This window comes from Nyctereutes procyonoides, unplaced genomic scaffold, assembly GCF_905146905.1.
Source record: "Nyctereutes procyonoides isolate TBG_1078 unplaced genomic scaffold, NYPRO_anot_genome, whole genome shotgun sequence".
NCBI classification, from domain to species: domain Eukaryota; kingdom Metazoa; phylum Chordata; class Mammalia; order Carnivora; family Canidae; genus Nyctereutes; species Nyctereutes procyonoides.
This window is the reverse complement of record NW_026575049.1, coordinates 1,543,843-1,571,008: the sequence shown is the minus strand read 5'-3', so window position 1 is coordinate 1,571,008 and position 27,166 is coordinate 1,543,843. Positions and strand designations below refer to the sequence as shown.

The 27,166-nt window shown below is 38.2% G+C and overlaps 1 protein-coding gene across 23 annotated transcripts in view; it reads left to right on the top strand.

Moving 5' to 3' along the window:
• R3HDM2 (R3H domain containing 2) overlaps positions 1-27,166 on the top strand; it is a 163,113-nt gene that overhangs the window by 20,658 nt on the left and 115,289 nt on the right. For 18 of the 23 annotated variants that reach the window (XM_055328354.1, XM_055328358.1, XM_055328348.1 and 15 more), the window contains one exon: positions 20,225-20,285. The exons of 1 other annotated variant lie outside the window; for it this stretch is intronic. The gene's annotated coding sequence lies outside the window, so the exon portion shown is untranslated. Of the gene's footprint in view, positions 1-828; positions 990-12,763; positions 12,782-20,219; positions 20,286-27,166 lie in introns of those variants that run through there. 4 more of the 23 variants (XM_055328351.1, XM_055328353.1, XM_055328352.1 and 1 more) reach the window with 4 other exon arrangements.

Sequence of the window (27,166 nt, the reverse complement as noted above, 5' to 3'; positions counted from 1 at the left end):
GCTGTAAGTAAGGAAATCCTGCTATTTGTTACAATGTGGATGGACCTTGAGGGTATTATGCTAAGTGAAATAAGTCACAGAAAGACAAAATACTCTATGATCTCACTAATTATGTGAAATCTAAAAAAAGCAAAAAACCCTCATAGATACAGAGAATAGTTTGGTGGTTGTAGGAGTGGAAGTGGGCAAAATGGGTGAAGGTGGAGAAAAGGTATAAACTTCCAGTTATATATAAAAAAAAAGCCTTGGGGATTTCATGTACAGCTTGTTGGCTATAGTTAATGATACTGTATTATATATTTGAAAGTTATTAACAGTAGATCTTAACAGTTATCAGAAGAAAAACATTGTAAATATGTCTGGTGATGGATTTAACCAGACTTACTCTGATCATTTTGTAATATATATATATATATATATATATATATATATATATATATATAGTCATGTTTTACACCAGTAAAGTAAACTAATAACTTATAAAAAATAATAACTAATGTTATATGTCAATTATATCACTAAAAGGGGGGAGCAGGTTTGGAGTTACAGTTGGAAGAAAGTTCACTTTTAGAAATGTGTATCAGCTAATTTTGTAAATGAATCTGGGGCTCTAAAGAGAGGCAGGGGTATTTAGGATTTGCATCTGAAGGGAGTTCAATCAAGGATACAGTATGAGATCACCAGGGCAAACTTGTGGAGTGATGAGAGCCCCAGGAAATAGAATTTTAAGAGGCACTTCTGGCCTGATGGCTTTGGATTTTAATGTAAAGATTGACATTTTTTGGACTAAGTCAAGCCTGTGACTAGTTTTTTTTTTTTTTTTTTAAGATTTTATTTATTCATGAGAGACACACAGAGGCAGAAACATACGCAGAGGGAGAAGCAGGCCCTATGCAGGAAGCCTGATGTGGGACTCGATCCCGGGACTCCAGGATCACACCCTGAGCCGAAGGCAGATGTTTAACTGCTGAGCCACCTGGGAGTCCCCTGTGAGTAGTATTTTGAATAAGGAGCAAATGTACGCTGTAAGAAGCTGTTGCTTGAACCATTTGACAAGTGCTTCAGAGTATGTTCGTGCTGTTCTTTGTGCTAATGGTAGATTTACTTTTATTGGTCTTAGATGGAGTGCATTTTAACTCTTTTATATGGATATATTTGGCAATGCCCGGAATTTTAGTAAAGTTACCGTAGGCTGTAAACTAGTTGCCAAGACACAGAAAGGCTAAAAATTGGTCCTGTTTATCCATACTTACATATGGTTAAGTGAACAAAGAATGTGATATTATGTAAATATGATAGTAACACATCTCCTTTAATACTGAGAAGAATAATCCCCATGGAGTAGTACTGTACTATCCCTGTTTTACAGTTGAAGTTTAGAGTGTCTTTTGTCTGTTCAGACTGCTGTAACAAAATACCATGCACTAAATGGCTTACCAGCAACAGAAATTTATTTTTCATAGTTCTACAGACTAGGAAGTCCAAGATCAAGGCACCATGATAGTCCGTCCCATTTTGGTGAGGGCCTTCTTCCTGGTTCATAGCCTGCTGCTTCTCACTATGGCCTCACATGGTAGAATGGGATAGGGAATCTCTCTGGAGCCTTTTTTTATAAGGCATTAATCTCAAAGCCCTACTTCCTAATACTGTCATTTTCTGGGATTAGGATTCAACATGAATTTTGGGAGGACTCATTCAGACTATAGCAGAGAGGTGAGGACTGGGCTTGTAACTACCACCTGGAATTGCTTTTCAAGACCTAGCAAAATTTATATTGGACAGCTAAGAGCTTGGGTTAATATTGTTTCTTTTGCACCCCAACTTTTTTATTTGGAAGAATTCTGAACTTAGAGAAAGTTGAAAGAGTGATACACTGAATACCAATATGACATTTTACCATTTTATCATTTTATGATATTTTACCACATTTGTGCTCTCACGCTCTATTTACCCCCTTCCTCTCTCTCCTTTTGTCTATCCACGTTTCTCTCTCCCTTCCTTCCCTACACTTATATACATTATGTTTCATTGTATATTAGGGATTTTTTTTTAAAGATTTTACTTATTCATGAGAGACAGAGAGAGAGAGAGAGAGAGAGAGAGAGAGGCAGAAACACAGGCAGAGGGAGAAACAGGCTCCACGCAGGAAGCCCTAGGTGGTACTCTATCCTGGGACTCCAGGATCATACCCTGGGCTGAGGGCGGTGCTAAATCACTGAGCCACCCAGGCATCCCAGGAAACTTTTATTAGTGTATTGCAGGCATCAGAAAACTTTACCTGGGGTCCCTGAGTGGCTACTCAATTAAATCTGACTCTTGATTTCAGCTCAGGTCTCTCTCTCTCTTTTTTTTTTTTTTTAAGATTTTATTTATTTATTCATGAGAGACACAGAGAGAGAAGCAGAGACTAGACATAGGGAGAAGGAAGCTCCTTGCAGGAAGCTGGATGCGGGACTTGATCCCTGGACCAGGATCATGCCCTGAGCCGAAGGCACTCAACCGCTGAGCCACCTAGGCATTTCTCAATTCAGGTCTTGATCTCAGGGTCATGAGTTTAAGCCCCATGTCCATACCTATCATGGAGCCTACTTAAAAAACAAAAAGAAAGAAAAAGAAAACTTCACCTCCAAATTTCTTAAACATATATTGCCTCAGAACAGTTGTTTTCCTGTATCACTACAATAGTATTATCAAACTCATCACATTTGAAATATTTTAGTGATATAATAATTATGTATAGTCTATACTCAAATTTCCTTAGTTATGTGAATAATTGAGATACTGCTTTATAGTTTTCCTTCCAATCCGGGATTTATTCAAGGATTATATGTTGCATTTAATGGTCTTTTTTTTTTTTTTTTTTGTCTTTTAATTCAGAGCGGTTCTTCCCTCTTTTGTTTTTCATGTCATTGATATTTTTGTAGTTAGGGTAGTTATATTGAAGAATGTACAATTTGGATTTGTCATTATTAGATTCAGATTAAACATTTTTGGCAAGATGTGTGTGTCTGTGCACATAATGTCCCTTTGACCCATTGGTGGTGATACAAAGATCACTTAGTTAAGTTGATGTCAGCTATATTTCTTCTTTGTAAAGGTACCTTTTTCCTTTTGTAATTAAGAAAGTCTGTGGGATGATACTTTTAAAAATGTGTGACTTTTCTATTCCTCAATATTTTTAAGATTTTATTTATTCATGAGAGAGAGAGAGAGAGAGGCAGAGACACAGCCAGAGGGAGAAGCAGGCTCACTGTGGGGAACCTGATGTGGTACTTGATCTCAGAACCCTGGGATCATGACCAAGTCAAAGACAACCACTGAACCACCCAGGTGCCTATGTTCGTTAATGTTTTACCCAGTGGTATTAACATGCACTCATGATTCTTGCCTAAATTGGTTATTACGTTGATGGCTGCAAAATGTTGATTCTCTTGTTACTTCTACATTTTCTAGTTGGTGATGTTCTAAAAGGAAGACCTTTTACTTTTCCTCTTTTTTTTTCTTTTTTGTTTTTGAGGATCATTTTAGATTTGGTATTTAAAAAAATTAATATATTATAATTCATTACTGTAAAAAATACTGACTATTCAGTATTAAGTATAAAGTGGGGTACCTGACTGGCTTGGTCAGAAGAATGAGTGACTCTTGATCTTGAGGTTGTGAGTTTGAGCCCCACATCATTGGGTGTAGAGATTACTAAAGTAAGTAAATAAATAAATAAATAGGTAAATAAATAAGTAAATTTGCAGTTGTAAATTTTTTTTTTTTTAATTTACGATAGTCATACAGAGAGAGAGAGAGAGAGGCAGAGACACAGGCAGAGGGAGAAGCAGGCTCCATGCACCGGGAGCCCGACGTGGGATTCGATCCCGGGTCTCCAAGATCGCGCCCTGGGCCAAAGGCAGGCGCCAAACCGCTGTGCCACCCAGGGATCCCTGCAGTTGTAAATTTGATCAGTAGGATCCCCATTAAACTGACTCTGACGTCCTTTTGACATGACCCAGTCAGGCTTTGAGCACTTCCTTACACTCTGGCACTATAAGGTATTTTGGACTCACTTTGTACTTTACTTGCTCCAGACCTGGAATCAATCATTTCTGCAAGGAATCCTGATTCCTTTAGTGGCAAATGATTCCTTTAAAGGGGAGCCATTTCCCTTTTGTGACCTGGGCGTCCCAAAGGGAAACCGCTTCCTTTTCTTAATTATCCTGAATTATCCTTTGCTATTTTTATGGTATCAGTTATTTCCAGTTAAAAAAAAAAAGAAAAACAGAGTGGATTCCAGATCTGAGACTCTTCTGTGTCTTCACTGATGTATCTGATAATAAAGTATCCATTACCTGAATTATTTCTTAGACCGAAGTCTGTTAGAGGTAGGTCTGATGATTTGCCATGGGAGGCAAGGTATTGTGCAGAAAATTGGCATTGTATTGTTTTTTTTCCCCTAACTTTCTGTGAAGGTGAAAATAAGCTTTCATATCCTCCTCACTCTCTTGTAACCCAGATCTTTTCTTCCTGTAGTGCAGTCACTTAAGAGTTATTTCCCTCTTTGTATCTTCTGCTGTTTGAATAAAATGTCCTTGGATAAGGAAACTCCAAACCAGGACTTTCATACTTAGTGCTTTGAACTTGAACTTGCATTCATATATATATATATATATATATATATATATATACTCACAATTGAACTTTAAGTACAATCTAAGACACTAACATGCTTAGGGTATTTATTGTATTGAACATTTCTTGGAGTATGATTTTATGACTGACTCCTTATGAGGTCTGATGTTTTAGAGAATCCAAAATAGCTAGCCTTAGAATTGGGATCTGGTATGCTTCAATCACTATGGTCCAACAGCTTTGAGAACTTCCTGCTCTAGGACTCTACAAGAAATGAGATACATCAGTTCCTTCCACAAAAACATTTTATGCTGAAGATGAAATCCATTAAACTTATCTATACATTCCATTGATATGGAAACATAAGTAAGCTGTAAGGAAAGTAATGATGTGTTAACATGTTCTGTTGAAATATTTAAAATCCTGTTTTCCCTGTGGAGGAAATATAGCCGGTTTTTGGAGGGAGAGGGGTGTTGGTCATTTCCAGAAGTTACAGATAATATTTTAATTAACACCGTTACTAACCTGTCAGTGATATTATGGCTTATATATTTATTCTTTTATATGGATGACTCCTGTAAGATTACTTAAGAAATTAGCTGCCTGGCAACATAAAAGTTCAGATATTAAAATGAATTGCATGCCTTCCAACTATTTCTATTACTTGTCTAAATTTAGAACTATGTAGAGCTTCTGCAGAATTGAAATCTCTGCGGATTTTAATAGTCAAGACAGACAATATTCAGCTTTTTGGAGTAAAGAAGAGGAAAGGTAGTTTCAAATTAATTTTTTACTGTCACTCAGACTACTTAATTAAGACACAGAGTCCAGTGAAAAGTCAGGACTATTCTGAGAATTTTATTTGACTCTTGCTAAAAACTTGAGCCTAGGATATGGGTATGAAAGGGATAATCCCCCCCCACTTCCACCCCCAGCTGAATTGCTGGAAGCTATTCTTTCCTTAGCGTCTCCCCAATTTATGCTTGATAAGTATATTTCCTATACTTTACCTGGATGGATGGGGCAGTACATCTGAGCTAGAGATCAGGTGAGCCTTATAGGTACTTTTAGAGCACTGGAATTGTTTTGCCTGTGTGTGAATTCAGAATTTTGTGGGATTTTTTTTTAAGATTTTATTTATTCATCAGAGAGACAGAGATTGAGAGAGAGAGAGAGAGAGAGAGGCAGAGACACAGGCAGAGGGAGAAGCAGGCTCCACGCAGGGAGCCTGATGTGGGACTTGATCCCAGGTCTCCAGGATCATGCCCTAGGCTGAAGGCAGCACTAAACTGCTGAGCCACCTGGGCTGCCCTTGTGGGATGTTTTGAGGAAAAATTAATTCCATTCCATGTATGTTTAACTGTACATGAAATATGAAAATCTGTTGATGGAGTTGGTAGGACTTCAACAAAAGAAATAGAAAATAAAAGGAATGGTTATTTATTTTAACTAATATCAGTAAGTAATAGAGTAAGATTTTACATATAGAGTGAATATGATGTATTTGGTACCGGATTTGGCAATTGGAAAGGTAGGACTTTGTTGCTACTATAGTAACAAATTTTAAGGATGCTGGGAAAATGCCAAAAATATAAACCAAGAAAAATCCATACAAATGGAATGTATGTTTTTTTCTGACCCTAGATTTATACAAATGGTAAAATGTAAAAAAATTGACAACACATCTGTATATTACTCTCAGTGAATTAAGCCTTGTCTGTGTGCTTTTTCCCCCCTCCCTTTCCTTTCTTCTGGGGCATAGATGAATTCTAGACGTGAGGGACCTGGTTCCTTGGAGAAATGAGCTGCCCTCAAAGAATTTACTGTTTATTGAGACAAAATGTTATGAAGGAGGTAGCAGGACGATTTTTATTTTCTTTTTGCTTATCTCTATTTATTTTAAAGACTTCATTTATTTTAGAGTGAGAGTGAGCAAGAGCAGGGGTGTAGGGCAGAGGGAGAAGCAGACTTCCTGCTGAGCAGGGAGCCTGATGTGGAGTTCGATGCAGGGTTTGGTCCCAGGACCCCTGGATCATGACCTAAGCTGAAGGCAGATGCTGAATCAACTGAGCCACCCAGATGCCCTTTCTTACCTGTTTTAAAAGAACATGAATTTCTTTTATAATTAGAGGAAAAATCAGTTGGGGCTATAACTCAATTCTTAAAACTTGTAAGTATAGTCCAGTAATCTTATTTTCAAGCACTGTTGATCAGTCTCCAGTTAGGTAGTGAGTTCCTTTTTTTAAGGGCTTTGAGACTACTTTTTTTTTTTTTTTTGTGAGACTATTTTTTTGGGGGTAAGCTGTCTTTTTCTATTACAGCTGAAGTTTTTATTAAATAACTTCAGCATAGTTAACTAATCACTAAACTAACAATTTGTATTTAAACTTAGTAATATAGGGGTGCCTGGGTGATTCAGTCAGTTAAACATCTGCCTTAGGCTGAGACCATGATCCCAGGGGTGGGAGTCTTGCTGCCCCTAGTGCAGAGTCTGCTTCTCCCACTTCTCTGCCCCTCCCCCTGCTTGTGCACTCTCGCTCTCTTTCTCTCCCTTTTGCTCTCTCTCCCTCAAATGCGTAAGTAAAATCTTTAGGAAAAAACCTCTAGTAATATATGCTTCTGTTTCTTTGAAAGAATATAAATATATGAATTCTGGGAGGAAAAGTTGTGTTTATTAGATTGCCTAAACTTGCTAGAAATAGCATTTTGATGTCACAAAAGGGATCCCTATAAAACTTGAAGAAAATATTATTGCTCTTACTAGAATAAAAACTTAATTTAGCTTGAAGTAGCCTGTAGGTTGACAAAGAAGAGTATTACATTTTTTTGTAGGTCCCAGAGTTTTTCTAGAGGCAACTTGAATGTCACATAAGGTACTTAGGACTATTAGAATGTTCAGCATCATTCTAGGGCTATGGGATCTAAAATTTTTGTGCGTGTTAAAGTACCTTACTGGCTGGCTGTGAAGATAAACCATGAACATTTAATGATCGAAACAACAGATATAATGGGTTAGATTCTATAATATAAACAGAATGCAGTGTAATTTATTTGAGTCTAATTGTTTAGTATAAAGAAATGCAGAAGGAAAGAGAAACCAATATAGAAAGATAGGGAAAGAGGTAGGAATTGAACTGGGCTTCAATGGAAGATTAGTATCCAAATTCATTTCAGTGGTTGTATTTCAGATTTTATATACATATATATATATATATATAAATAAATGTGTATATATAAAAATATATTTCATTTTTGGGATTTGCTTTTTTTAAATTTTATTTTTAAATTTTATTCTTCTTAAAAAAGATTTTATATATTTGAGAGACAAAGAGCAGGAACGAGGTAGGGAGGGATGTAGCAGATGGAGAGGGAGAAGCAGGCTCCTGACTGAGCAGGGAGCCCGATGTAGGGCTCCATCCCACGACCCCTGGGATCATGACCTGAGCCAGAGGCAGACATTTAGCTGACTGAGCCACTCAGACACCCCTCTTCTTTATTTAAAAAAAAAAACTTTTTAAAAAAGATTATTTATTTGGGGGGGGGAGGGCAGACGGAGAGCATTCTTAAGCAAACCCCCTGATGGAGCATGGAGCCCATAGATGTGGGGCTCAATCCCACCACCCATGACCTGAACTGAAACTAAGAGTTAGATGCTTAACCTACTGACTTACCCACGTGCCTTGAGATTTGCTTTCTAAAAAACTTTATTATGGAAAATTTCAAATATTCAAAAGCAGTGGAAATAGTAAAATGAACCCTTATATACAATTATCAGCTTATGGCTAACATGGCTCCTACCAACCCCCTTTTACAAATTGTTTTGAAGCAAGTCTATGACATATTTCATTCATAAATATTTCAGTTAAATGGTTCTAAAAAATAAGGGCTTTAAAAAACATAATACCAAAAAAAACCCCCCAAAACATAATACACTATTTGTACATCTAAAATAACGAACAAGGGATCCCTGGGTGGCGCAGCGGTTTGGCGCCTGCCTTTGGCCCAGGGCGCGATCCTGGAGACCCGGGATCGAATCCCACATCGGGCTCCCGGTGCATGGAGCCTGCTTCTCCCCGTGCCTATGTCTCTGCCTCTCTCTCTCTCTCTCTCTGATGACTATCATAAATAAATAAATTAAAAAAAAATAAATAAAAATACTTACTATTTAAAAAAAAATAAAATAAAATAACGAACAATAATTTCTTTATATCTGGTGATCATATTTCCATGATTGTTTTATAAATTTTATTTATTTATATTTTTAAAAGATTTTATTTATTCATGAGAGACACACACACAGAGAGGCAGAGAGACACAGGCAGAGGGAGAAACAGGCTCCATGCAGGGAGCCTGATGTGGGACTTGATCCCGGGTCTCCAGGATCATGCCCTGGGCTGAAGGCAGGCGTTAAACTGCTGAGCCACCCAGGGATCCCCTGTTTCATTAGTTTTATTTTTTTTATTTATGATAGTCACAGAAAGAGAGAGAGAGAGAGGCAGAGACATAGGGACTCCATGCACCGGGAGCCTGACGTGGGATTCGATCCCGGGTCTCCAGGATCGCGCCCTGGGCCAAAGGCAAGCGCTAAACCGCTGCGCCACCCAGGGATCCCCTGTTTCATAAGTTTTAAAACAGACTGTATGTTTTGTTTAAAGTAGTATTCAAATAAAAAAATTGAAAATAATAAAGTCTGTACCCTGTAGTTTGGCCAATGTATTTTTAAATTCTCTTAATCTAAATGATATTCTCTTACTCTGTTTTTTTCTTTGCAGTTTATTTCTTGAAGGGCTGGGTCATCTGTTCATTAGTTTCCCACAGATGGATTTGGTGATTAACATCACAGTAGTGTCATTTAACATGTTTCTCTATCCTCTGTATTTCCTTCAAATTGGCAGTTACATCTAGAGACTTGACCAGATTTAGACTCAAGTGTTGGCTAGAATCCCTTCTAATGCACTTCTATTAGGAGGAGGTGTGTGATGTCTGTTAGTCTCATTTTTACGATGTCAACAGCCATTGATGATCATTGTGTACATTTCCTTTACTTCATGGAACTTCATTAGGGGTTGTAAAATGGTGACACAAAATGGTGATACTCAGATTCTACCATTTCTTAATTTATTTTAGCTGGAATGTTTTTATAAAGAGATATCCTTTCATCACCTGTTTGGTTACTGTGAGGTACATCTTGCACAGGAAAGGTGAGACAAATGCTTGAATCTTTCTTTTAATTAACAGCTTTCAAAATAATGAGTTTGTTCACTAACATCCTGCAAATATGATTGATAAGTTTTTTTTTTTTTTTTTTTTTTTTAATGATAGTCACACAGAGAGAGAGAGAGAGAGAGGCAGAGACATAGGCAGAGGGAGAAGCAGGCTCCATGCACCGGGAGCCTGACGTGGGACTGGATCCCGGGTCTCCAGGATCGCGCCCTGGGCCAAAGGCAGGCGCCAAACCTCTGCACCACCCAGGGATCCCCGATAAGTGTTTTTTTTTAATTGTCATTATAAACTCTGCAGTTTAAGCCTGTTTATGTGTTTCAGCCAATTATAGTTTTATCTGTATTGATGTCTCATTGATTGCCTCATCTTGGCAAATGGGAGCTGCTTCAGATTGGCAGTCTTTTTTTTTTTTTTTTTTTGACTCCAGTGTCTTTTTGATGTGATCCTCTTAGCTATGTTAGCTTCTTTGTTTTGTGGAAATAAAGTTTAGAGACCATTCTGTGTGTAACAGGTACTAATTGCTTAATGGATTGGTCATTGTTTCTTACTCTTTTCAGTGAACAAGCCTAGGAAATAAAGTTTTTTTTTTTTTTTAAAGATTTTATTTATTTATTCATGAGACACACAGAGAGAGGCAGAGACACAGGTAGCCGGAGAAGCAGGCTTCATGCAGGGAGCCAGACGTGGGACTTGATCCCCAGTCTCCAGGATCACGCCCTGGGCTGAAGGCAGGTGCTAAACCGCTGAGCCACCCAGGGATCCCCTACTTTTGTAATTTTTAAACATGGTGTATAATTGCCTTCTAAAAATACAGGCATTTAGAAAAAAAAATATAGGTAGTTTACATTTCTACCAGCAATTGATTCCAGATTTGAGACAGAAACTTTGGTTATGGGAGCACCTGGGTGGCTCAATGGTTGAGCATCTGCCTTTGGTTCAGGTTGGGATCCTGGGATCGAATTCTGCATTGGACTCCCTCCAGGGAGCCTGCCTCGCTCTCTGCCTGTGTCTCTGCCTCGAGAGAGAGAGAGAGGCAGAGACACAGGCAGAGTGCGAGGCAGGCTCCATGCAGGCAGCCCAATGTGGGACTCGATCCCAGGACTCCAGGATCATGCCCTGGACCGAAAGTGGGTGCTAAACCACTGAGCCACCCAGAGATCCCAATAAATAAAATCTTAAAAAAAAGAAAAAGATTTAGTTATGGTGGATATATACAAAATAACCAACTTGAATTTTTTCATCTTTGTGTATTTACAGTGGAGCATTTGGCATAGGCATCAAATTACATTTTAGCTTTCTTTTAACACACCATTAATTGCCTATGAAAGAGTGTAGTCTTTGCTTTCCATTATAAGCAAATATAGCAGGTTAACTTTATCCAAGCTCTAAGGGCCTTGAGGGACAAGAGGAGTAGAGGAAATTCTAAATTAACAAACATTTTGGTCTCTGACCTCTTAACTCTTTGAAAAATTATTTTAGACTTCAAAGAACTTTTACTTATGTGGGTTATATTTACCAGTATTTACTGTATTGGGAATCAGAACTAGGAAAATGTTTAAAATTTATTAATTCATTAAAATAATAGTTCCTCACATATTTATATAACACATTTTTTAAATGAAAAAATCTTTTTTTAAAAAAACTTTAAAAACATTTAGTGAGAAGCAGGGACATGGTTTTATACTTTTGCAAATCTCTTTTATGTTTGGCTTAATAGAAGACAGTGGCATTCTCATCTGCATCAGCATTCAGTCTATTGCAGTGTCATTTTGGTTAAACTATTTGAAGAGAAAAGTGCAAACTGAGAGACATGTAGTTGGAAAATAGAGAAGTATTTTAATATCTTTGGGTAATCGGATATTCTTTGATACTATACCCAAACTCAGCATACGTTCTTTAAAGGTTAGTTGCAGTGTAGAATCTGAAACGGTATTAATGAACTTTTGTATGTGGTGACATTAAAATTCTTTTTTTTTCGTACATTAGATGCATCTTTTACCCATGTATGATTTTGAATCATCATGAATTGGTCAGTTGGAAAATACTGGTTCACTGAGTTATGCAGATCTTCCAGATGTTTGACACAGTTCATTATACAAGTAAAAAAAAAATCACACTCATTAATATCACTGTCATTTGATCAGAAAAATCTTAAGTATTAAGTTGTCAGGCCCACAGAAGATAGACTTTTTTATAATTTTGATTTTATCTTAAAGCTTTATCACTGACAACAAATGCTATCATTTATTTTCTTTGAAGAGACAGGCTCACTTTGTTCATTTTTGTGAAGAACAGTGACACATAACCATAGTTTGTCAGTTGCTTACTCAAGAAGTGATAATAGCGCATGAAAAAAGTGGCTAGTTTAGCTTGCAGCTCAGTTGCTTTCCCTTGAGACAATTATAATTTTACTATTTAAAGATTTATTTATTTATTCATGAGAGACAGAGAGAGGCAGACACACAGGCAGTGGGAAAAGGAGGTCCCTGCAGGGAGGAGCCCAATGTGGGACTTGATCCCGGATCCCAGGATCACGCCCTGAGCTGAAGGCAAACGCTCAAGTGCTGAGGCACCCAGGCATCCCTACTTGAGACGATTACTGTACTTTGATTGATATGCTGCAGAACTGGTTTGTACTTCCCATTTTGATTATTAAAAAGACATGTATGCAAGAGTGGAAATTTAATAAAATTATTTTTACTGCTTTATCAAGGACATTTATAAGTAAAATTTTTCCTTTTTATTTTTTTATTTTGATTTTTTTTTTAAAGATTTTATTCACCTATTCATGAGAGACACAGAGAGAGAAAGGCGGAGACACAGGCAGAGGGAGAAGCAGGCTCCCCACAAGGAGCTCCATGTGGGACTCAATCCCAGATCCCAGGATCACGCCCTGAGCCGAAGGGAGACACTCAGGGAACATTGCAGAGCCATGCAGGTGTCCTAATTTTTCCTTTTTAAACTGCAGGTGTGGGGTGGTGAAGACTATGATAGTACTAGTACAGTTTGAAACCATTGCCTTGATTTATGCTAAAGCAGTGGGAATTATACCTACCATTTCACTATGGTGAAAAAGGTAGATAACATCATAGTGTGATGAGAAATAACATCTTGTTGTGAAAATAGTGGACCTCTTAGACCTCCTGAGACCGTGCTTGGAGAACTGCTGTTCTAGGTAGAGCATGTATTATGTAGCCAGAGATACTGAGGTGAGAAAAAAGCATAGGTTTCTACGTCAACTGCAAGTACTTTGTTAGGGAACTCAGGATCTGTGGAGAGAAAGAATGGTAGTCAGGACCAGATCATAAAGGAACTTAAGTATCCTGCCAAAGAATGCTGAGTTTATCCTATAAGAAATGGAGAGTCTTTGAAGGCTTTTAAGGAGGGGAGTGTGTGTATAGTAGGGATGTGGGTCTTTGATGCCATCATATTTGTATTTTTTAAGGATCACCCTTATCATAGTGTGTCTTGTGGTAAAGAGGCCAGTGGAAAATGATGAGATTTTAAACTAAGGTACTAGCTTGGTCATGGAGCCACAAAAGGCCAGGCTGTACAAACCAGTACAGGAATTCGAATGTGTCTTTCCTAAAGCAGAACTAAGCCTAGCATCCTCTGTTGGTTGGGTGGGTGGATGGTCAGGTGCACAACTGCATCCATCATCATGTCATTTATAAGCTATCCCCTCAAATACACTTGTATCAGCAGAATTACTAATTTGACTTTTATTACTATAGATTAGTTTTAATCTGTTTTTGAATTTCATGTTAGTAGAATCATATATTGTGGTTTTTTTGTTCAATGTTATCTTTGAGATTCATGAATTTAGTTACATATAGCAATGATTTGTTCTTTATCATTGCTAAGTAGTACTTTTTCTGACTATACCATAAGTTTTCCATTAAGTTGTTTACAGTTTGGGACTGTTAGGAATAATACTGCTGTAAACATTTTGTACTGCCTTTTCATAGACGTAAAGCACTCGGGAATTCCAAGAATGGAATTGCTAGTTCATAGGATATAAGTACTACGGTTTTCCAAAGTGTTATATTAATTTATTCTCTTGCCAACAATGTGTGAGAGTTCTGGTTGTGCCATGTCTTTGACTATACTTAGTATTGTCAGTGCTTTTAATTGTAGCTGTTGGGGATGTAGTGATGTCTTTTTGTGGCTTTAATTCACATTTCCCTGATGACCACAAATGTGGAATATCTTTATATGCATATTGGCCTTTTAAGGATTCTCTTTTGTGAAGTGCTTCCAACTCTTGTCCATTTAAAAAATTGGGCTGTTTGTTTTTTTCTTATTGATTTGTAGAAATTCTTTGTGTATTTTGTATACATATACACAAAATGTCCTTTGTGGTTTTATATCACTGCCGTGAATTATGCTAAAGCAGTGGCAGTTATACCTACCATTTCACTATGGTGAAAAAGGTAAATAACATCTTAGTGTTATTATCAAAATTAAGATCTTCTACAGGTGTTTGCACATGGGATAAATGCAGGAATGAATAATAATATGAGTGTTTTGTTGGGATTCTGTGATATATGTCTTATCTATGAAGAGTGTTTTTTTTAAGATTTTATTTATTTATTCATAGAGACAGAGAGAGAGAGAGGGGGGCAGAGACACAGGCAGAGGGAGAAGCAGGCTCCATGCAGGGACATGGGACTCGATCCAGGGTCTCCAGGATCACGCCCTGGGCTACAGGCGGTGCTAAACTGCTGCGCCACCGGGGTTGCCGGAAGAGTGGTTTTATATATTATTATTTAGAGATTCTAATTTCCTTACATGATGAGAATGCACATGCTGCTTTTGAGTGTATCAGTGTTGATGTTTTGAATTAGTGTTAGCTGATTGCAGGTATTTCTGTTACCTATTGCTGTCAACCAAAACACTCCAAATCTTAGTAGTTTAAAAGAACTATTTATTTGCTCATGATTAAGTGGCCTGGCAATTTGTGCAGGCTCATCTGGCTTGCCTCTATTGCACGTGGAATTTGCTGGGCTTACTCATGTGCTGGTGGTCAGTTGTCAGGTTGGCCAGGGGCTGGTTATACCGAGATAGCCTCACTCTAGCACTGTCCATCATTAGGCTGGAGCTGTCATCCAGGGTACCGTGTTGTCTCCTGCAGTCTGTCTTGGCTACCTTGAATGGTGACTAGGTCCCAAGAGAGCAAGAGTGGAAGTTGCAAGGTTTCTTAAGGACTGGGCTCAGGAATTGTGCAGTGTCATTCATGCTACAATCTTTTGAACAAAACAAGTCACAGGGCCAGTTCAAATTCAAGGGGTGAGGAAGTGAACTCCACTTTTTGATGAGAATTGCTGCAAATAATTTGTGGCCATGTTTAATCTACTACATTGGGCATTGCCTTTCCTTGTTCCTTTCTCCTTTTCTCTCTCTTCTTCCCTTCCTTCCATTGTGCCTTTTAAATGAAATGGATAGTTTATGGGGTTTGTTTTTGTTTTTTAATTGCCTTGACTTGTCTTTCTTCTTAAAGTTTATGTTAGAACAAACTTTACTTAAAGGATGTTTTCTGTGATTGCTTGGTGTAGTTAAGGACCAGACATTTTTAGGTCCTGACTTTAAGACTATTACTATAATACCAAACATCTGTTAATGATGAAGATAGCAGTTTCTTCCCCAGGTAATCTTGATCTTTTTTTTTAATCCCTTTAAAAAAAAATTGGTAAGACCTGAATCTTAACACTGGTCCTTTTATGAGCTCTATTCCCAGCTTTTCCATGCCTTGTTAGCTGTCTAGAGTTACTAACATGAGCCTAAAATGACAAACTTTTTTCCCCAAGGTGCTCAGTGAAGTCAGGAAGGAGAAGGCTCCACAGTAGGAGAAGGGGTGTGGACTGCAGTTGTCTTGAGGACATAGTGTTTTTATATGTGAAATAAACAAGAATCTTGGGCAAGGTGCAGATGTCAGTGACCTGTCAGCCCATCAGGATGAATCAGCTGAAGTCCTAGATAAGGTGACAATGTCAGCACAATGAGCCCCTTACCCTGAATTTATTGGGCCTCTCATTAAGGTAGCTGTTATAGCCCTTATTTTAGAGAAAAGTCAGAGTCATTGTTCCAGATTCACCTGACTTTAAACATTATTTATTTTGGAGGGGGAAGGTCACGTTTCGTGTATGAGTACTATTGGAAGTGACATGTGGCTGGTTTGCAGATTACAGCCATTTTGGTGTGCCCGAGTGTTATAGTTGTTAGGATCTTTAAAACTTGTCTTGAGGTGACTAGAGGCTGTTTATTCTGCTTCTCCAAGTAAGTTTAATTGTCTTGGGCCCTAGACAAGTAGATTTGTTAACTAGTTTCTAATTTATCTGTTGCCCAAACCAGTGGTAATTTGATGGAAATGGGAACTCTCGAGGTGGCATTTTATTGCAAAAGATGGATGTTGGCTGCTAAATGCAGCTGATTAGAAGGTTAGGGCACAGATTCTGTTTTCCTGGCGACAGGGTCATTACTGAGGCTTTATAGAACACGCCACTAGTCAGATGGCTGAACTGAATCTTCTACTCTTGTGAGGTTATCTCCAAGGTGTTTGTAGTGCTTCATAGAACACTTTGTCAGCTGTGTTCCCTTGCAGCCATTTGTACCTTGTGTCAGTTTAGCCTGGTTGTTCTGGGTTGTGAGGCACTCCTTAGTGCAGTACTGGTAACCAGATCTTTGTCAGTTGCTGCTGCCTGAGAACCTTGGATTTGGGTCTTACAGATCCAGAGAACAGTGTTACCAGATAAGATTGCCATCTTATTTTCTGAGCCCATATTGTATCTTCAGAGAAAGCAAGAGACCTGAGAACACAGGCAGATTGTTAGAATGAAGACAAGAACACAGAGTTTTGACGGCTTGCCATCTTATTGGCTGTACAAATAAGTTTAAATTTTCCTTTAAAAACTGAAGTTTAGGGATGCCTGGGTGGCTCAGTGGTTTGGTGCCTGCCTTCAGCCCAGAGTGTGATCCTAAAGACACAGGATCGAGTCCCACATAGGGCTCCCTGCATGGAGCCTGCTTCTCCCTTTGCCTTTGTCTCTGCCTCTCTGTGTCTCTCATGAATAAATAAATAAAATCTTAAAAAAAAAAAAAACCCTGAAGTTTACCTCGAGGTAGTACTTAGCTTTGTAAATGAATCAATTGAAAACTGTTAACAGTGCATATGTGTCAAGCACTATTTCACATTGGAGGTATAGATATGAACAAGACACACAAGATTTCTGCCCTCAAAGAGCTTTACATTTTCATTTGAGAAGATAGACGATTTCCAAATAAGTAAATAATTACGGATTATGGTGAGTACTATGAAGAAAATAGATGTGGTAATGTGAGTGAGAGTAAGGGATAAGGGGATGTTAAGATGAGGTGGTCAGGGAAGACCTTTTTGTAGTGGTGTGTGAACTATTACCTGGAAGGAGGCAGAACCAGCATTTTCTAATGGGAGAGGAGTGTTCTGGGCAGGAGGAACACAAATACAAAGGCCTCATGAGGACTATGTGGCTTGGTATGTTCAAGAATAGGTGAGGGCCAGGGACACTTGGATGGCTCAGTGGTTGAGCGTCTGCCTTTGGCTCGGGGGATAATCTTGGGGTCCTGGTATCAAGTCCCGTGTTGTGCTCCCCACAGGGAGCCTGCTTCTCCCTCTGCCTATGTCTCTGCCTCTCTTTCTCTGTGTCTCTCATGAATAAATAAAGTCTTAAAAAAAAAAAAGAATAAGCAGGGGCCAGATTTTATAGGACTCCATAGACCTCGCTTAGGATGATGGAAAACCATTGGTAGAAAGAAGGTTGTTGACCAAGAAAGCTAAATGATCTGATTTGCATTTTTAAAAGATCACTCATGCTTCTGTGGGGAGGACAGGTACAGAGTACCCAGAGAGGAAGTAGAAAGATTAGTTAAGAGACTGTTGCATTTTATTAAAAACTTGCAAACTATATGGAGATTATGGAGGATGGATGGTAGAAGGGAATTGAACCTCTTTTAGAAAATCTTCCATTTTCAATTTTGTTAAGATTACAAATAGGGCAAGAAAACCATAACATCAATAAGGACTAGTGTGTGTTTTGACTCAGAGTTGGAGAGAGACCGCTTGGTATGGCAAGGCTCTCAGCATGAACTCACTATGCCTGCTTAAAAATCAGGCACATCTGGGCATGGCTTGAGGGCCTGTGGGGAGAGGCAACTAGTACTTTCTTTGCATAGGGGAGAATAAGGCTTTTCCAGGGGATGGGGGTGGTGGTGGTGGAGATCACCATTCAGGTAGTGTTTCAGGACCAACATTGGTAGTAAAAGGGGAGGGCAGTATCCTGATCGTGCCTCCCAACCCTAACCAAACTACCACACATCTACCAAAACCCTGAGGTGTGGGGGCTATAGAGAAACTGGAAGAGCTTTTTTATAGAAATCTTAGTACAATATTGGGAAGGCAAACTTTAGCAATATGATACTCATGGGATAGAGTTGTAAAACAAAATGAAGAGTTAGAGATACTCTTCACTTCAGCATAGAACACAGTGGGGCTTAGGTGTTTTATGGATTCCAAGAACAGACTGGCTTGGCATATTAAGAGTTCTAGTGGTGACATTCAGTACTCAAGAGTTTCTGCTGTGACTTAAGCAGCAGCCAGCTCTCAGAGTCCTTTAATAGCAATAATAATAATATTATAGTCGGAGAGAGGAGATATTAAATTATATGTTTGTAATATTTATTTCTACTCACAGAAGAAAATTCTGTCTCTGACTTCCCTATATTATCTCTTACCTACTGAGATTCCCTATCTGCTAGCTCAGTTTCTAGACTTGTCTTGTATAAAAGGATAAGAGGAGGACTGGATTACTGTTTATATTAGAAAGTGGACCAAGAACTACTTACAAGAAGAGGGAGGGGATCGTTAGAGGAGAAAGAGCCAAGTGAGCAGAGTGTTGTACTGTGAATTGAAAATAGCAATGGGGGGATCCCTGGGTGGCGCAGCGGTTTGGCGCCTGCCTTTGGCCCGGGGCGCGATCTTGCAGACCCGGGATCGAATCCCACGTCGGGCTCCCGGTGCATGGAGCCTGCTTCTCCCTCTGCCTGTGTCTCTGCCTCTCTCTCTCTCTCTCTCTCTCTCTCTCTCTCTCTCTCTCTCTCTCTCTGTGACTATCATAAATAAATAAAAAGAAAAAAAGAAAATAGCAATGGGGGCAGCCTGGGTGGTTCAGCGGTTTAGCGCCACCTTCAGCCCGGGGTGTGTCCTGGAGACCCAGGATTGAGTCCCGCGTCAGGCTCCCTGCAGGGAATGGAGCCTGCTTCTCCCTCTGCCTGTGTCTGTGTTTTTCATGAATAAATAAATAAATAAAATCTTAAAAGAAAAATAAAAAGAAAATAGCAATGGGCTGGAACACCTGGGTGGCTCAGCAGTTGAGCGTCTGCCTTAGGCCCAGGGCATGATCCTGGATTCAGGGATCAAGTCCCACATCAGGCTCCTTGCGGGAAGCCTGCTTCTTTCTCTGCTATTTCTCTGCCTCTCTCTCTCTCTCTCTGTCTCTCATGAATAAATAAAATCTAAAAAAAAAAAAAAAGCAATCGGTAGGGGCAGTTGGGTGGCTCAGTTGGTAAAGTATGCAACTTTTTCTTTTTTAAGATTTATTTATTTTAGAAAGAGAGTGAGTGTTAGTGAGGGGAGGGAGAGACGCAGAGACCTCAAGCAGACTCCTCACTGAGCCTGGAGCCTGATGCAGGGCTTAACCCCAGGACTCCAAAACCATGACCTGAGTGGAAACCAAGAGTTGGTCATTGAGCCGGCTGAGCCACTTGGGTGTTCCAGAGCATGTGACTCTTGATCTTGTGGTTGTAAGTTTAAGGCCCCACACTGGGTGTAGAGATTACTTAAAAAATAATAAAAATTAAAACAAAACACTTCTGTGTGTTGAAGCAGTGGATTAAAAAAAAAAAGTAGGAATGGATATAGAGGGTTCAGGACATGTGTAGGGTTATAAGAAACATTGTGAGCAAAAGGAATTGGGAAAGAAGATGTTAAGGTGCTGTGGAGGGTTGCCTGTGTGACTCAGTCAGTTAAGCGTCAGTCTTCAGATCAGGTCTTAATCTCGAGATCCTGGGATCAAGCCTGGAGTTGGGAATCCCTGGTTTGTGGGGAGTCTGCTTCTCCACCCCCCCAAGCCCCACCACTTCACCACCCCCGCTCATGTGCTTGGGTACATACCCTCTCTGTCTCTCAGATAAACAAAAGTTAAAAAAAAAACAAAAAAAAGAAGCTGCTGTGGATTTTGAAATAGATGTCTTTATTTTCTTTGGGAGTCAATATATTAAGATTTAAATTGCTTTTAACTTTTTGTTTTTTCGTTTCTGTTTTTGTTTTGTTTTGTTTTTTTGAGGTTAGACTTGTTTCTTATGTGATGCCATTCCAGCACTGGACTCATGGAGGCTGAACATTTATTCAGGTAATAATAGGTAACATTTATGGAGCACTTTCTGTGTGCTATGCAACGACTAAGTGCTATACCTGTATTTTTATTTAATTGTCACACAACCTCATGAAGTTGGAAGTGTAACTGTACCCATTTAATAAATGAAGAAACAGACTAGAGTATATCAAGATTCACTTGAATTAAATAAAAAATACTACAGCTGTGGTTGAAGTGAGAGATGATGGTAGCTTAGATTAGATAATGCTGTTTCTCACCTGTCATAAATACATGAATGTAAAGTGGTTTTGACTGAACTTCACTCTGATTTCCAAAATTTTTCCCACTAGTGAATACATCATAGTTTGTCTTTAAAACAGTGGGCGTACTTTTTGGTAAAGAAAAATCCAATTTAGAGTTTTAATTTAGAGTTTTAACTTTAAAGCTTTTCTGACGGGATCCCTGGGTGGCGCAGTGGTTTGGCGCTTGCCTTTGGCCCAGGGCGCGATCCTGGAGACCCGGGATCGAGTCCCACGTCAGGCTCTCGGTGCAAGGAGCCTGCTTCTCCCTCTGCCTGTGTCTCTGCCTCTCTCTCTCTCTGTGACTATCATAAATAAATAAAAATTTAAAAAAAAAAAAAAAGCTTTTCTGACTTTTTAGAAAATAGATAATAAGTTTGAAATAGAGGGATCCCTGGGCGGCGCAGCGGTTTGGCGCCTGCCTTTGGCCCAGGGCCCGATCCTGGAGACCCGGGATCGAATCCCACATCAGGCTCCCAGTGCATGGAGCCTGCTTCTCCCTCTGCCTGTGTCTCTGCCTCTCTCTCTCTCTCTCTGTGTGACTATCATAAATAAATAAAAAAAAATAAGTTTGAAATAGTTTAAATTTATTTGAGTAAATATCTATAAAAGGTAAATAGATGTTTACCTTACAAAATAGGTATTTAGGGATCCCTGGGTGGCGCAGCGGTTTGGCGCCTGCCTTTGGCCCAGGGCGCGATCCTGGAGACCCGGGATCGAATCCCACAACGGGCTCCCGGTGCATGGAGCCTGCTTCTCCCTCTGCCTGTGTCTCTGCCTCTCTCTATATATATATGACTATCGTAAATAAAAAAAATAAAAATTAAAAAAAAAATAGGTATTTATTTACTTTATCTTACAAAAGGTAAATAGATATGAACAAAGGTATTCTTAAAAAATTATTAGTATGGGTAATAGGAATCTTTTTTATTGTTTTTGTCATACTTGAAATATTGCTTACAGGTATTTTAACTTTAAGGAACCTTATTAGGGCTTCTTGTAGGAGCTTTCTTGGTATGTCTAAATGTTTATTTACAAATCATACTAATGGTAGTACTTGCCAGAACTGAGAGTGTTTTTAGCACTGTAGACTGAAAATCAGTAAAAAATGGAGATTCAGCATCTCTGAAATTGTAATGTTGGTTAAAAAGCACACCTGGGTGGCTCAGCAGTTGAGCTTCTGCCTGGAGTTCTGGGATCAAGTCCTGCATTGGGCTCCTGCATGGAGCCTGCTTCTCTTCCCTCTGCCTATGTCTCTGCCTCTCTCTGCCTCTCATGAATAAATAAATAAAATCTTAAAAAAGAAAATAATATAATGTTGGTTAATAGAAGTATTTGTAAATTTACAAATACTCAAATTTATATGCTACTGTGAGTGATTCTCCATGTTCAGTTATGCCAGGTGTTGTTTGTACACTCATCAAGGTAAAGTAAAACTTTTTATCACTCCCTTATCAGTTATTGAGTAGTCAGCATGAAGATATTGCCCTATTTCCCCTTTCTGTATCTTTTTCAAAATAGATCTTGAGCTGTAATTGACATATAGTAAACTGTATATATTAAAAGTGTACAGTTTGTTAGGTTTTGACATATGTATTGTTCACCCATGAAACTACTACCACTATCAAGATAGTGAAAATACCACCTCTATGAGTTTCCTTTAATATTTCCCTCAACTTCTGTGGTCTCCAGGCAACCACTGATCAACTTTCTGTCATTATAGAATAATTTACATTGTCTAGAATTTTATATAAATGGAATTGTATTGCATATAAGCTCACATTTATTTATTTTTTGTTTGGCTTTTTTTTTTTTTTTAAGATTATATTTGAAAGAGAGCATGAGGGGGATGGCAGGCAAAGGGAGAGGGAGAAGCAGGATCTTTGCCCAGCAAGGAGCTCGACTCGAGGCTTGGTCCCAGGACCCAGAGATCATGACCTGGGTAACTTACCCAGGTGTCCTTCATTTGGCCTTTTTTTACTAAGCATAATTATTTTGAGATTCATCTATGTTGATGGATATATCAGTAGTTCATTTTTATTGCTGAGTAGCGATCCTGTGGAACTATAACAATTTGTTTATCCATTTATGTTTTGATAATACACATTTGGGTTGTTTCTAGTTTTTGACAATTAAAAATAGTTATGCTATGATTATTTGTATTAAATTTTTGTATGGACATACACTCCCCCCCAAGTTAATTTCTTTTCTAAAAAACAACAACAACAACAACAACAACAACAACAAAACTTCCCCCATTACCTGGTAACTACAAATTTGCTGTCTTTGGATTTGCCTCTTCTGGATATATCTTATAAAAAGATTCTGACAATACATGAACCTTTTGTGTCTGACTTTTTTCATTTAGGGTAATGTTTTCAAGATTCATTAAGTTGTAGCATGTAGGGATCCCTGGGTGGCGCAGCGGTTTGGCGCCTGCCTTTGGCCCGGGGCGCGATCCTGGAGACCCGGGATCGAATCCCACGTCGGGCTCCCAGTGCATGGAGCCTGCTTCTCCCTCTGCCTGTGTCTCTGCCTCTCTCTCTCTCACTGTGTGCCTATCATGAATAAATAAAAGTTAAAAAAAAAAAAAGTTGTAGCATGTATGAGTACTTTTGTTCCTTTTTGTGGCTGAATAATATTCCATCATACAGATATATCACATTTAGCTTATCCATTCATAAGTTGGAAAGCATTTGAGTTGTTTCTACTTTTTGGGTACTATGAGTAATGCCGCTATGAACATTAGTAATTTTATTGTGTGGATATATGTTTTCATTTCTTTTGGTTGTATATCTAGGAATGTAATTCCTGGATCATATGGTAACTCTAACTTTTTGAAAAACTGTCAAATTGTTTCCATAGTGGCTACATAATTTTACATGTTCACTAGCAATGTACAAGGGTCCCAATTTGCCTATCCTTACTAAACTTATTATCTGTCTTTTGGTTCTAGCCATCCTAGAGGGTGTCAGATAATATCATGGCTTTGATTTGCACTTCCCTGATAACTAATGATGTTGCATTGAGCTTCTTTTCATGTACTTATTGGCCATTTGTATATTTTTTTGAGAAATGTATATTTAAATCCTTTGCTTTTTTTGAGTACTTTGTCTTTTTTTTTTTTTTTAACTGAGTTGTAAGAATTCTTAATTATGGATACAGGTTCCTTATTTGATACATGATTTACAGATATTTTTCCTCTTTTGTGAGTTATCTTTTCACCTTCTTGATGGTATTGTTAAAGACAAAAGTTTTAAATTTGATGAAGTCTGCTGATCTATTTTTTCTTTTGTTGCTTATCCTTTTAGTGCTGTGTCTAAGAAAGTTTGCCTAACCCAACTTCATGAAGGTTTATTTCAGTGTTTTATACTGAGTTTTATAGTTTTAGGTCTTATATTTAGGTCTGATCTATTTTGAGTTAATTTTTGTGTATAATATGAGGTATGGTTCCACCTTTATTCTTTTATATTTAGCTATCTACTAAACCAGCACCATTTGTTGAAAAGACTGTCCTTGGCTTATTTGATTGTCTTGGCCTCCTTGTTTAAAATTAGTTCACCATAAACGTAAAGGTTTATTTCTGGGCTTTCAGTTCTATTCCACTATAGCACTGTTCTGATTACTTACTGTCACTTTCTGTAGTCAGTTGAAATTGGGAAATGTGAGTCCTCCAATTTTGTCTTTCTTTTTCAAGATTATGTTGTTTGGTGTGCCTGGGTAGCTCATTTGGTAGAGCATGTGCCTCTTGATTTCAGAGTTGTGAGTTTGAGCCCCATGTTGGGTGTAGAGATTACTTAAAAAAAAAAAAAAGATTATATTGGTTATTCTAGTTCCGTGCATTTCCATATGAATTTTAGGGTCAGATTGTCAATTTCTTTTTTTTAAATTTTTATTTATTTATGATAGTCACAGAGAGAGAGAGAGAGAGGCAGAGACACAGGCAGAGGGAGAAGCAGGCTCCATGACTGGGAGCCCGACATGGGATTCGATCCCGGGTCTCCAGGATCTTGCCCTGGGCCAAAGGCAGGCGCCAAACCACTGCGCCACCCAGGGATCCCAGATTGTCAATTTCTTAAAAAAAAATCCAGCTAGGATTTTGATAGGGATTGTACTGAATCTGTAGATCAGTTTTGCGAGTGTTACCACCTTATCAGTATTAAATCTTTCAGATGAACATGGGACATCTTTCCCCTTATTTATTAGTTCTTTAATTTCTATCAGTGATTGTTTGTAATTTTTAATATATTAGTCTATTAGGGTTACATTTCCTTGTTAAAATTATACCTGAGTATTTTATTATTTTTGTTACTACTGTAAGTGGATTTTTCCCTTACTTTCATATTTGGAATATCCATTACCTGTGTATAGAAATATAATCAATTTTTGTATGTTGACCTTGTATCTTACAACCTGCTGAACTTATTTATTAGTTTTTACTAGCTTCCTTAGGATTTTCTATATATAAAATCATGTTATCTGCAAATAGAAAAGTTTTTTTTCTGTTTTTGAAGATTTATTTATTTTAGAGAGAGGGAATGTGTACAAGTGGGGGGAGCAGAAGGTGAGAGAAGGAGAATCCTCAAGCAGATTCCCCACTGAACAAGGAGCCTTATGTGGGGATGGATCCCAGGACCCTAGGATCATGACCTGACCTGGAATCAAGTGTCAGCCACCCATCTGATTGCACCACCCGAGTGCCCTTTAAATAGAAAAAGTTTTACTTTTTTTCCAGACTAAATGCCTTTTTTTTTTTTTATTGCCTCATTGCCCTAGCTATGTTTTTTCCTTCTGTTCCTCAGCCTGGATTTTGTTTGTTTGTTTGTTGTTTTTAAAATTTTTTAAAATTGAAGTAATCTCTAGATCCATCGCAGGGCAGGAACTCACAACCCAGAGATCGAGAGTTGTATGCTCTTCTGATTGAGCCACCCATGTGCCCCCAGACTGGATATTCTTAACTGAGTCAGCTTCAGATTTGTTGATTCTTTCCTGCCTGTTCAGATCTTGTGTCAAACCCCTCTATTTATGCTTTTTGTTTTTGTTATTGTACTTTCCAACTCCCAAAATTTTTATTTGATTCCTTTTTATAATTTCTACTTATTACTCTAATGTTTCTGAAAGATTATTATATTTTTCGTTTAATTCTTTAGTCATGGTTTCCTTTTTTGGTCTTATTTAAATTGGCTAATTTAAAGTATCTAAGAAGTCTGGGGATGCCCGGGTGGCTCATTGGTTAAGTGTCTGCCTTCGGCTCAGGTCGTGATCCCAGGATCCTGGCACTGAGCCCTGCCTGGGGCTCCCTGCCCAGCGGGAGGTCTGCCTCTCCCTCTCCGTCTGCCTCTCCCCTTACTCATGTTCTCTCTCTAAATAAATAAATAAAATCTTAAAAAAAAGTCTATCTAAGAAGTCCAATGTCTGGGATTCCTAAGTGAGTTTCTATTGATTACAGTTTTTCCAGTTATGGGCCATACATTCTACTTCATGGTAATGTTATACTGCTTCATGTATAGTATAAGAACTTTACAATAGTATACTTCTTTTTCCTCCCTCCTGGCCATTGCCCTATTCTAGTTATACACTTTGTGTGTATACATAAGGTGTGTGTGTGTGTGTGTATATATATATATATGTGTGTGTGTATATATATATATACACACACACAAATGCATATATATACTTGTATGTATATATAAATTACAATGTATCTTAAATTATTGCTTTGAATAGTTTATAAAAATATTTGAATAATGAGTAAAGAAAGCATGAGAGAGAGCACACATGAGCAGGGGGGAGGGGGAGAGTGAAAGGGAGAAGCAGATTCAATGCTGAGCAGGGAGCCTGATGTGGAATTCCATACCAGGACCCTGGGATCATGACTGGAGCTGAAGGCAGATGCTTAACTGACTGAGCCATCCAGGCACCATTGCCTTTAATTTTGAAAGATACTTTCTGTGAGTATAGAATTCGTGGTTGACAGTTTTTTTCTTTCAGTCTTTTAAGATATGAATCCATTTTCTTCTATCTAGAATAGTTTCCAGTGAGAATCCTGTTATTGTCTGTCCTCATTTTTGTTTCTCTATATCCTTCCTCCTGGCTGCTTTTAACTTTATTCTGTATTACTGTATTCTTGATTTTAGGTAGTTTGGTAATGGTGTGTCTTGGTTTGGTTCTTTCAGCTTTTGGATCTGTGTATGTATAGTTTTATTACAGTTTGGAAACTTGGAAGCTATTAGTAAATATTTTTCCCCTGTCTCTTTGGAAATGCCACTGATACATATATTGGGCAATTGGAATTTGTCCCACGGTTTATGGATGCTTTGTTCATTCTATCCTATTTTTTTTTCCTTTCTGTGTTTTATTTTGGGTGACTTCTATTGGTGTGTTTTAATATTTTCTCCCCCTGATTTGTTCTGTTGTAATTTTTAAATCTTATGTAGTCATTCATAGTGTTTTTATCTCTTCCATTTCAGAGATTTTTTTTTACTTCTTCTACCTAACATGCTTACTTTTTCCTTTATATTTTTACACATATTGAATATAGTTACAATAACTTTTTAAATGTCTCTCTTTACTAATTTTATAATCTATCATTTCTCAGTCATTTATTTTAACTTTTCA